The 11,608-nt window shown below is 33.4% G+C and overlaps 1 long non-coding RNA gene and 1 pseudogene across 1 annotated transcript; both read right to left on the bottom strand.

Moving 5' to 3' along the window:
- Positions 1-4,057: 4,057 nt before the first annotated feature.
- On the bottom strand, positions 4,058-5,429 carry LOC132051214 (uncharacterized). Its single transcript, XR_009413625.1, has 3 exons — positions 4,443-5,429; positions 4,238-4,360; positions 4,058-4,127 (listed from the first exon to the last, which is right to left on the bottom strand). It is a non-coding gene; the product is annotated as an uncharacterized LOC132051214 (long non-coding RNA).
- A 1,919-nt stretch (positions 5,430-7,348) lies between these two features.
- On the bottom strand, positions 7,349-10,981 carry LOC132049032 (uncharacterized; annotated as a pseudogene).
- Between the last annotated feature and the right edge of the window lie 627 nt (positions 10,982-11,608).

Genomic DNA, 11,608 nt, shown 5'->3' on the forward strand with positions numbered 1-11,608 from the left:
TTAAGTACAGGATGACAAATGTTGAGAGTGACTGTAATTTTCGTTTTTTAACGTATCTTCTTTTGTATTAGGTTCCAACTCTTATGCACGATCTAATATTGGTGGACTCCGATTAGAGAAATGTCGACAGAATGGTGATGTTAGCTCCAATTTAATTACAAGCTAGGCCTTGAAGCAGGGTATGTTCACTTATATTCTCATTCTGTCTGATTTTTTGTAAAACCATTGGATAAATATTAGTACCTTAACAAAATTTCTGTCAAATTTTTGAGTTTATGGGGTTGAGCTGGCTGGAAATTCTCCTTTGCTGCAGCATATATATTTTGACAAGTCTTATGTATCTCAAGTTCTTAATCTTAAAAAAATTCCTTTTTCTTTGTCATGAAGAGTTTTGAAGCATTTTAAATAGACTTCCAATTTTATGGTTATTTTTGTAAGCATTAAAACTTTGTGTACATTATGATAGCGCTTCCAATTGCAGAGGAGAGAAAATGCTGTCTAATGTGTGCTTTCTTTTATGAAAGGTGAAGGTTCAAATGTAAATGCATCTTCAATGACCTTCTTTACAAAAAAGAAACTTCATTATGTGGAGCTTTCGTGTTGTTAAGGAAGCGATTCCTTTGCTTTGAGAGATGGGGCGTAGATTTCAAGCTAAGATTGCATCTTGCAGATCTCTTCGGCGATTTTGCTATGTGAGCTGTCTCTGGACCTTGTCTTTATAAATTGTGGTTCCTGTTTTCACTCTCTATACTATATTTTGAGGCTCTTGGTTACTTATCTTTATTACCTATCTTTAAGACCATGATTATTATTTTAATTATAAGCCTCAACAAAATAGCACTTATATAGCACCCAAAAGTTACCAAACAACACAAATGTAATCACTACATCCGATTTTGTAGGTCTGTTTTCTCTCTGCGATAAAAAAGTTTGCCATTAGAGAGCCCAAAAGTCTCTTGCTGCTTGATGCAATAAAATCTTACTTCTCACAAGATGAATATAGAAAGCTGCCAAAGATTATCCTTTTGATGAGGACAATTGGAAAGGAAACTATGAGAAGAAAGAAGGCAGCTCAATAAACTACTACAAGAGAAGCTCAACCACAAGAGTCTCTTGCAAAGCGATGCCCTAACCAGTTAGTCTCCTGTTCTAAACTTTACTTCGTGCAATTTGAATTATCTCATTTGTTCACTGGTATAATTCATTCATTTGATCAAACAGGAACATCATGACTCAATTGATCATTTACTACCTGTAAGTATGAAGATTATTCATTTCATGGAAACAGGAAATCATGAGCAGCCAGTTAAAAACTTGGAAAGAAACGGATTTTTTAAACGGAAACCATTATGAAGGATATTTAAATTTATTACTTTGAAACCAAAGTTCTTGATCGGAGATTTTTCAACCTCGGGTTATTCGGTTTTTGTTATTAGGTAATTTTATTGCCCTTGAGCTCAATATTATGCATGTTCTTCTCCTTTTCTAATAACTTCTTATAAGAGAAGTCAAAAATAGATGTATTTAAGTTATGATTTCTGTCCCATATCGTAGAATGAGCACCTATGCAATGTTGGGGAGTACAAGCCCCTGACAAATCATTAAAATATTCAACAAAAGCTAATAAGATTGGTTGGCAAAATAAATATTCATTAAGGAAAGAAAATGATCATAATCTAAAAATTAAGTCATGCTAAAATAAGTTAATAAGTATTAATTACATGACAAAGAAATTCTTTATGTTTTTTCACTCTCTAAATAATTTATCAAAATTGAAGAATAGATGCATATCCAATGGATTATTGTCATTCATTTAAGTTGAGAACACTCATCTCCTTCATTAGGGTAAGAGTTTTTTTGGTTTGGACTTTTTTATATATAACATTATATATTATAAAACTTTGCTCATTCAAAATTGTGGCACATACTGTGTGTATGATAATAGTTAAATTCTTTGTGGTTTGAAAAAATTTAAAAATATTTATAAATTACATTACAAAAAATATTTTTATGTATAAAATATTTTAAAATTTGAATATAGCAATCTTCTTTTGGTTATTTATCTTGACCTTTTAGTTAAAATCAACTTACTTTGTCATTGAAGTTTTTCATCTTTTGCCATTTTTTTTTTTTTGTCCTATTGGTTCGTTAGTGATCTATTTCCTTTACTTATGACCATTTAAGGACAGTTCTTGAGCATCAGTCGATTTCATTTACTATCATGGCAAACAAAAACGAAAGGCGTGCTATCGGTCTCATTTGTTCACAGAGGATTTATTATTATTGAAATTCCCCTGTTTTAAATCATGTATATTTTACGCCTCTTTCTTTTTTTATTCTTTTTGGGTCATTTTCTGTTTCTTCCTCATGTTATGTTTGTCTTATTGTAAAATTCATTTTTAATAGTATTATTTATAAATAATAATAATATAAGGTGAGAGCCAGGCAGGACTTAAGTAAAACCAAATGTCTCCAAGTTATGAAAAAAATTACATCTAAATGCTTTATAACAATTGATAATCTTTATGAGCCACCCTTAAATAGAAATGGAATGCGAGGGACTTACATTTCATGTCTTTTATAAAATGAGCGTCAAGTTTTCTTCTCCAATTTAGAGTTATTTCTTGAGAGGATGTTTCTGTAGAAATATATGTGATGTTGCTTTTTTTTTTTCATAAGTATTTTCTGGCATGCGTACATTAGTTTTAAATTCTTTTCATATATTTGTAGATCTTCAATTGAAATGATATTAAAATATTTTGGTGTAAAACAAAATTAATGATATTATTGGGTAGCAAAATTTGTGGGGAATATCTTTTTTCTTATCAAAGTTGGAGAGCTTTTTTCCAAAGTTATCCACCTAAATATGCTAAAGATATGTATTTATTCAGTTAGTACTCCTGCCGTCATATATTAGTTTGTCATTATTACTAGAAGTATTCGTCCCAAATGTCAATCATCCATATGTGAACTTAAGGAAATGAAGAACAGAGTGGTGGAAAAGAGCCAAATCCGAAAATATAATGACACATGTTAGATAGAAATTTTGTATGATAGTCAAGATAAGTATTAATTAATTTATGGAGAAAAAGAACTTCATAATTTTCTTTAATGTCAACATGATTTTATTTAGGATGAACGATAAAGGTTTGATCATATATGTTTGATTATAGTTACTGTTTGTTGCTTTACCAAAAATATTTGTTATTATATGGTTGTATATATAAAGCTATTAAGTATATAATTATAGTTTTAATATCATTTTCTAAAAATTGGTTATATGAAGAGTGTTGGAGTTAATCGATAAAACTATTTATGTGTACTGTAGTTTATTCAACTTATTGAATTAAGATGATAAACTATTTTTATAAATTTACTAATTTGTTTAATATTTGGAAGCGCAAATAGCACTAGTTGAAAAATCTCTCCCATAATTATCAAAAAAATTAAATAGTACTCCATCCATCCCATAATTAAGTGTCACTTTAGCCAAAAGAATTTATCCCATAATAAGTGTCACTTTAGCAAAAAAAATGTCTCATAATAAGTGTCATTTTAGGAAATCAAGACATAAATTAACTAGTTTTTTTCAACTCTATCCTTAAACAAAAAGTGACAAGTTTATGCATTCAAAACAAAAGGCTACATAGTAACTTGGTATATAAGGGTAGTTTAATAAACTTTACATTGCATTATTGGTTTCTTATTATGCGTATAATTGAGGAGTTATTATATGGAGGAGTAACATATTATAGACTAACGAAAGTGTACTACAATATCATAAGAGAATTAAATAAAGACTATGGGAAATCAACTCACAAAAAAGATAATGAATGTCTACTGGAATGACAAAACAACAATAAATCCCTAATCCTTTTCTATTTTGATTTTCATATAAATTATTGAATGAGGGTCTTCTTTGTCTCCACAATCCCTTGTTTTCTTCGTGTGTTTTTTCAAAACTATTGCGTCTCCACAATTTCAATTGAAGCAATAGTTCCAACTTCATGCATCTCTTCAGCAATTAAGCTCCTCTGACACTAAATTTGAAGTTTTAATTTAACCAAAAAAATAAATTCTTTATTTTTACTCAAGATCATCTTCTGGTAAAACTCTGATTCTTCTTTCTGTAGTAGCATGAAAACAAATTAGCTAACATTATTTTGCTAATAAGCAGCACAAAAATATCCAAATTGCTATCAAGTATACTATAGATAAAATGGAAATATGAGATTACCTTTTTAGAGATTGATTGGATGTATTCGTTAACATCACAACCTAGCAAGTATCTTACAGCGTCAAAAAGTGTAACATTGCTATGTCGTTTGCAATGGCAAACACATCAATTTTTAAACGATATCTACAAATAGTGTATAAAAAATATACTAATTTATTTAATATCAAGAGATATAAAGAATGTAAAAGAGCTTTCGTATATTTACCTTTCCTCGTAATCAACGCTTTCTGACCTACAATTGCTACAATTTGCAATTTTATTTTCAATATTGACTTTCTTATAGCATTTCTTGCAAGAAGAATACCATGGCTCATCTTTGTCTATAATTGTTGTTACTCGTGCATTAAATCTACAATATAAATCCTACATATTTATTTTATTAGATATAACCCATCCAAAAAGAGTATATCATTCTGAAATATTGTACAAAATTTACCTTCATAGTTGCATATGAGCCATATATGATATCTTTGATCTTCACTTCTTTGGCTTCTCTAATCATCTTAGTTAGCATTAACGTAATATCTTTATTTTGCGCTTTCAAACAATGATGCCTGTAATGAAGTATGAAATTTATTGGATTATCAAGTATTTTATAACTAAACTGTAAGTAGTAACATTTTGGGTGAACAAATAATATCATATATTGCCAATTTTGCAGCTCATTTGCTTTTTGAAATGCTGGGTTGATCAACACACTATTAATATGAGTGGTAGATATCCTCACAACACACAAAATAAAGTTTAGTATAGATGTAATTAATAAAGAATTAATTATGAATGTAAAAAAAAAAAAATATATTACCTTGATACGTCGATTTCACGTCACAAAATGCTACGACAGGTTTTGTATCTATCAGTTTTTGTAGTATTTCCCCATTTTTCAGCTAGCTCACCCCACAAGGTCACAGTTCTACGATCATACCTAAAAGTATCAATTGGATTATGTATTAGTTGCAGGAAATAAGCAAACATTCTTATATGCTTGGAGCTACAAAAACGCAATCGCTAATAGTAGTTGGTTATTTCTTTCACACCGGTTTATATGCTTGGAGCGACAAAAACACAATCGCTAATGGGATACTTAAGAGTCTCTATAAGTCCTCAGTTTTAGGAGAGAGATCCAAGGCTTGTATTGCTGATTCAGCTAGTGGTTAGCACTTAGCAACTTGCTTTGCTGATTCAGCTAGTCCTAAGCTTGGATCATAACTGTGTGATAAAGAGAATAGACACATTAATGTGTCTATTCTCTTTATCATAACTGTGGATCATAACTTGCTTTGCTGATTCCTATTCTGATTTTTTTGAAAGCTGGTCAAACTTTGCTTTTGTGAGATGCTTACTTATATTTCAGTTTCAACATTCATTATAGTTCTTATTGTAGAGATGTAGTTACCGGGGGGATTTGGTTTCGACCTAGCCTATCCTCCTCCTTTTTGCAAAATGTTTAGCACGTGTGAGAGCACTTCAGTTTCAGGATTTATTATATAGAGTGATTTTTTAATATTCAGGTACCAGTACAATGTCAATGCTCCTGGTATTTGAACTTAAATAGATCTGGTGTCTAATGCCAATACAATATTTCAGTGAACAATGTGGAGCAGATTCGTGTGTTAGCTGGTATACTGGAAGGGAAAGTAGGAGAATTACCACAATATATTTGGGTATGCATTTAGGGGCAAAAAGCAAATCAAAGGGGATATGGAGTAGCGTAATAAAGAAGTGTGAAAAAAAAATGACAAACTGGAAGATGCAATACTTATCTTTGGGAGGGAGATTGACACTTATTAATAGTGTTTTAGATGCATTACCAACATATATATGTCATATATTCCCAGCCCCTGCTAGTGTGATAAAGAGAATAGACACATTAAGAAATAACTTTTTTGGCAGGGAAATAGTGATGATCAACACATTCCATTTAGTTAAATGGTAAATATTCACAACAAGCAAAATAAGTTCTGGGAATAAGGAATTTGAAAAAATTAGAGTTTGATGATGAAATGGTTGTCGAGATATGCCTCAGAAGAAGAACCTTTGGAAGGAAGTTACAAAAAGAAATATGACAGGTATTGTATCTATCAGTTTTAGTAACCACCCCATATGGTTGCAGTGTTTGGAGGTCCATCAGAAACTTGGGGCCAAAGGTGTGGAATAACTCAAGGTTAAAGGTGGGAAATGGCATGAAGATATTCTTCTGGAAGGACAATTGGACAGGACAAGGTTCCCTACAACAAAGCTTCCCAGCTATCTACATTCTAAACCAACAACAAGAAGCAACAGTAGCTGAGGCATGGTCTAATCAGGGATGGAACTTGACTTTTAGGAGAATGCTAATTGACTGGAAAATTGGGAGGATAATAGAGTTTTATAATGTCCTAAATCAGTTTAAGGGCATCACTGGAAATGCAGATGCTATGGTATGGCAAGGAAATTCCCAAGGAAATTTTAAGGTGGCAGAGAGATACAAGGCTTGTATTGTAAATTCCAAGTGGGTTGTTGGCCATGGAAAATGATTTGGAAAGTGAAGATAGTCCTAAAGTTGCTTGCATTCTCTTGGTTGGTGGCCAAAGAAACAGTATTCACACAGGAAAAATGAGAAGAATTGTTTTGATCTATGTTCTAGATGTTATTTATGTTGTCAGAGACATTCCCATTTCTGATTTTTTTGGAATACCAAATCTGGAAGATCTTTGCATTAACTTGAGGGGAATCAGATGTTTATGCCATATTTCTTAGCAACAGGACAGAGAAGGTCTTTCGTCAAATCAGAAGGAGAGATGGAGGGTTGTCTCTGCATATCATGGTCCTTTTTGCAAAGAGAGTTTCAGAGATGCTTTAAAGATAAACATTCATACACCCTTTCAGGATTTATCATATAGAAGTGAAGATTTTTTTCTCTATATTTTTGGTGTAAGCAGGAATGTCTAGTTGAAACAGAAGATATCTTTGATGTTTTGGATTATGTAACTAAATACAGATTGTGTCTATAATCTGCCAAGTTTGGTTGGGGGACTATACTTTTATGGTATAGTATACCTGTGGATCTATAGAATGTTAACATTGTCAAAAAAAAAAAAAAAAATTCAGGCTTATGCCAGCTGGAATAATCTCAGCATGTTAAGGAATCCTACCAGGCAAATCTTCTTCCTTTAATTTCTATTCTAACCTGGTATCAATTTCTTCATTATGAAACACCCACGTTTAAGGATCATTACTTACAATAAAAATTTCTCTCCATCTACTTGCTGTTACTTGTGCGTATACATGAGATATTACCATGTTTTGATTCCATGCCACTGAATATCTTAACACATTATTTGAGTAATTCAAGAAACTATTCAAACTAAAAATCCGATTACTGTGCTTCATGAGATATTGTATCAGATATCTAGTATAATCCTCCTCCTACTGTTAGTAAAGTATCCCTATTTTTTAAAATTTTATTTGACAGGATGCAGTCTCACCAACTGGAGGAAGCAGGTCCATCATTGATGTTCATCACAGAAGAAATTATTTCTTTATCCCACAGAATAAACTTGGTCAGGACATTTTCATAAGAGCCACAGAAATCAGGGGACTACCTAGCATAATTAAAATGCCCTCCGGAGATGGCAAACCAATTAAAGTACATGTGGCCAAAAAAAATGCTGGATTCACATTTGAAAGGAAGTCTTTTCGAAAAAGGCAATACAGTGATGACAATAATCATAGCAGCCACAGAGGTATATTTAAGATAAAGGGAATCAACAGCTGTAACGACATCCCAATATAAATGCCTTTTTCTGCCCGATTCTCTTCTTCTCATTCCTCCGCTTGACACTTCCTTCATTGGGATTGTTTGGACTTATAGGTTCACCGGAGGGTATATTTTACCCATGCATACGGACCTAAATTCCAAAAGAAAAAAAAAGCTTCTAACTTCTTTTCATTCTGTCAAAATCCAAAAGTCAATAAAAATCATAGCCGAAAATATTTTTAGGGAATGTTTTCCTTTTCTAGTGTGTGGTTAGTTTGAATTGTTGGAAAAAAAAAAAAATCTCCAAGGAAAATGTTTTCCACCAAAAGAAGGGAAGTGACTTACATCACTTCATGACAAAGTCAGTTTCTTTACAATCCCAACACTAACATGGTTGTGATTTGTGAATGTAAACACTCAAAGAATATCATCAAAACGACATCCTCATGTTCCAATCCCCCACCTCATACCATTACAATCCCAACTAAACCCGAGAAAATGATCAAGTACTCCTGTCCCAAATTAGTTGTCATATTTCGCTTCTCGAAAGTCAAACTATGCAAACTTTGACCTACATTTTAAGATATATTTTCCATCAAATTGACATGAGAAAAGTTGCAACTTATATGTTATCATTGTCAAAAAAAAAAAAAAAAAAAAAAGAAAGTTGCAACTTATAGTTGGGACGGAGGGAGTAAATGATTTCTCCAGCTAAAATATTTCCTATGGAAGACACTTTCTATGTAAAAGATATTTGTCTATACCAAAAGCACCCCAAAAAAATCATAATTTGCATAGCGAAATGCCCAAATCTGAAAATGGAATAAAACCTTAAACCCTAGGTTGCAAATCAACCAGGTAGGGGTGTGTGGATGGATCTTCACGATATATGACGAGTTATCCATCAGACTTGTAAAATAAAGAGATTAGTTATCCAGCAGTAGCCCGTATTTCAATGGATACAAATGATAAAACCAATTCATGAGGGTTTCATCAAAATGCAGAAAATCATGACATGTGAGTTGAATATAATAACGAATAAGATAATTACACCTCTCGACCTATCTGAACACATTAACCCAGGGACATCTGTTTGTACAATTAGTAACAAAGAGAATGCTAAGTAGTCTCCAATGGGAAGGAAAAAAAATAGTTTCTTAAAATGAACAGACATTCAGTAATTCTACTCATTCCTTTTTGTCCCTCATTTTCACTTCCTTCTTGGGAGGGTGGGGGCTGGTATGACAGAATATGTTATTAAATTATAAATATATTGGTATTGAATTATAAACCAGATAAAAAATGCAGGCCCAACAGAGGTTCCCAGTTAAACAGCGCACATTCTTACACGAGAAGTGGCAGAGTAGAGAAGGAACTAGGTACTAGATAGGTCAAGACTTAAAAAAGACCCTTACCTCAGTTAAGAGTTCAGTGTCATCCATGGAATGAAGACACACCGGCACCATCCATCCACACACCCCTACCTGCCTACCTCCATCCCAACCCCCCACCCACCACCCGCCAACCCGCTCCACACTCACCCCCCACCCCCACTTACCCACCTCCACACGCCTACCACCACCACCAGAAGTTGAAACTCCGATTCTAAAAAACTTCAAAGTATTTTGCTTTAAATATATGTAAATGCTCTTAAAATGACATTTTCCAACTTTGCCTACCAAACACAAGAAAATGGGTAGAAAACTCACTTATTTTCCGTGGAAATTTTTTTGCCTCATACCAAACACACCCAATAACAAAAGCAACCAAAAACATCATAGTAATTTGCAGAACGAAATGCCCAAATCTGAAAATAAGAATAAAACCTTAGACCCTAGTCCGAAACTGTAGGCTGAAAATCTAGTATAAAATAGGAAAATGAAGATTAACCTGGAGGTCTCAAGCTAGCTCTTTTACGTTTAGGTTTGCTACTGGGTCTTCACTTTGGAAAACGAGTATCAGTAAATGATTTCACAAGCTAAAATATTTCCTATGGACGACACTTTCTATGTACTCCCTCCGTTTCAATTTGTTTGTCTTACTTTCTCTTTTAGTCCGCTTCAAAAGAATGTCTCTTTCCTTTTTCGTTTCCACATGACATGCTTAAACCACAAGATTAAACAACATTTTGGTACATTACTTTAAGACCACAAGATTCAAAAGACATTCTTAAACTCCGTGCCAAGTCAAAATAGACAAACAAATTGAAACAGTCAAAGATATTTGCATAACGAAATGCCCAAATCTCAAAATGGCATAAAACCCTAAACCCTAGGTTGCAAATCAACTACTATAAAATAGGGCAATGAAGATTAACCTGGAGGTCTCAAGCTAGCTCTTCAACTTTGGTAATCGACTATCAGTTAAGCTGTGACAAGCACAACTGAATGGTGGAATCCATGGAACCCTAAAATTGTTTTCCTTAAAAATTTGACATAAAAGCACACCAACACCATCCATCCACATCCCCTACCAGCCTACCCCCACCACAAGAAGTTACACTCCGAATTAAAAAACTTCACAGTGTAAAAGAGATAAAACCTTAAACCCTAGGTTGCAAATAACTGTAAAGAGTTTATATACAACTATGGGCTTAAACCGGGTAACAAACTCCAAATATGTGTTATGTGGCGTAAATATTTCTCCCAGTAGACATAGAGCGTAATTTTCCCTAAATTCATCTATACCAACAGCACCCAAAAATAAACTGATTATAACTGAAAAATGAAGATTATTAATACCCGGAGATATTGTTGTCGCCGGAGAGTTGAATGCGGGTACGGGTCGGGTCGATAAAAGTGTTGTTGAAGAAACGGTCGGATTATTGATCTTAGGGCTCCGAAACCCATTTTTGTAGCTGTGATTTCGCGTGGGAGAGATGATTTAGGGCTGCTGTGTTCGTTTTGTGTTTTGTGGAAAATGGGAAGGAATCCGGGTCGGGTCGGGTTATATGTAAGCTGGGCTGGATCTTTGGACCAATTTGGGCTGAAATGGGAATTAAACGGCCAATTTGCACGGCCGTCCTTATTCGGGGGGTGGTCTTTAATTTTAGTCCTTCACCAAAATCTTTTGTAATATAGGGAAAGTTGAACCACAACGGCCGTCACAATCAAAAATTAAAAAAAAATATTACAATATAAAGTTTAGATTCGCTAAGCAGAGTTTTGCAATTCAGATAGAGTTGCATAAGTCAAAACTCTGCCTTAAGGTAGAGTTTGTCTTTAGGCATAATGCGAAACTCTACCTTAAGTTAGAGGTTTGCATTAAGGCAAAAAAAAAAAAAAATTACTCAGTTAGAATTTTGCAAACTCTGCCTTAAGACCTAACTTTTGCCTAAATAAGCCTAGATTTGGTTGGTTTGGGTCGGGTCTTTTTACCATGTGGACTGAGAAAAAAAAATTCCATGTGGATTAAATTAAATGACATGTCATATTTTATTGGCCAAATATTTATTGGGTGACTTTTGATGTGATATAGGGAAAGTTGAGTGACCTTATTGTTACAAAACAAAAAAACATGACTTTGGGAGATCATTACTCATAGTTGGGCGACCTTCTGTGTTACTACCTCCTGCAGTCGCGATTCTCATGTCTTTTGGAGATTACTCCCTCCATTTCTTTTGTCTTATTTGA

The sequence above is a fragment of the Lycium ferocissimum genome, chromosome 3 (assembly GCF_029784015.1).
Source record: "Lycium ferocissimum isolate CSIRO_LF1 chromosome 3, AGI_CSIRO_Lferr_CH_V1, whole genome shotgun sequence".
In the NCBI taxonomy this organism is placed as follows: Eukaryota; Viridiplantae; Streptophyta; class Magnoliopsida; order Solanales; family Solanaceae; genus Lycium; species Lycium ferocissimum.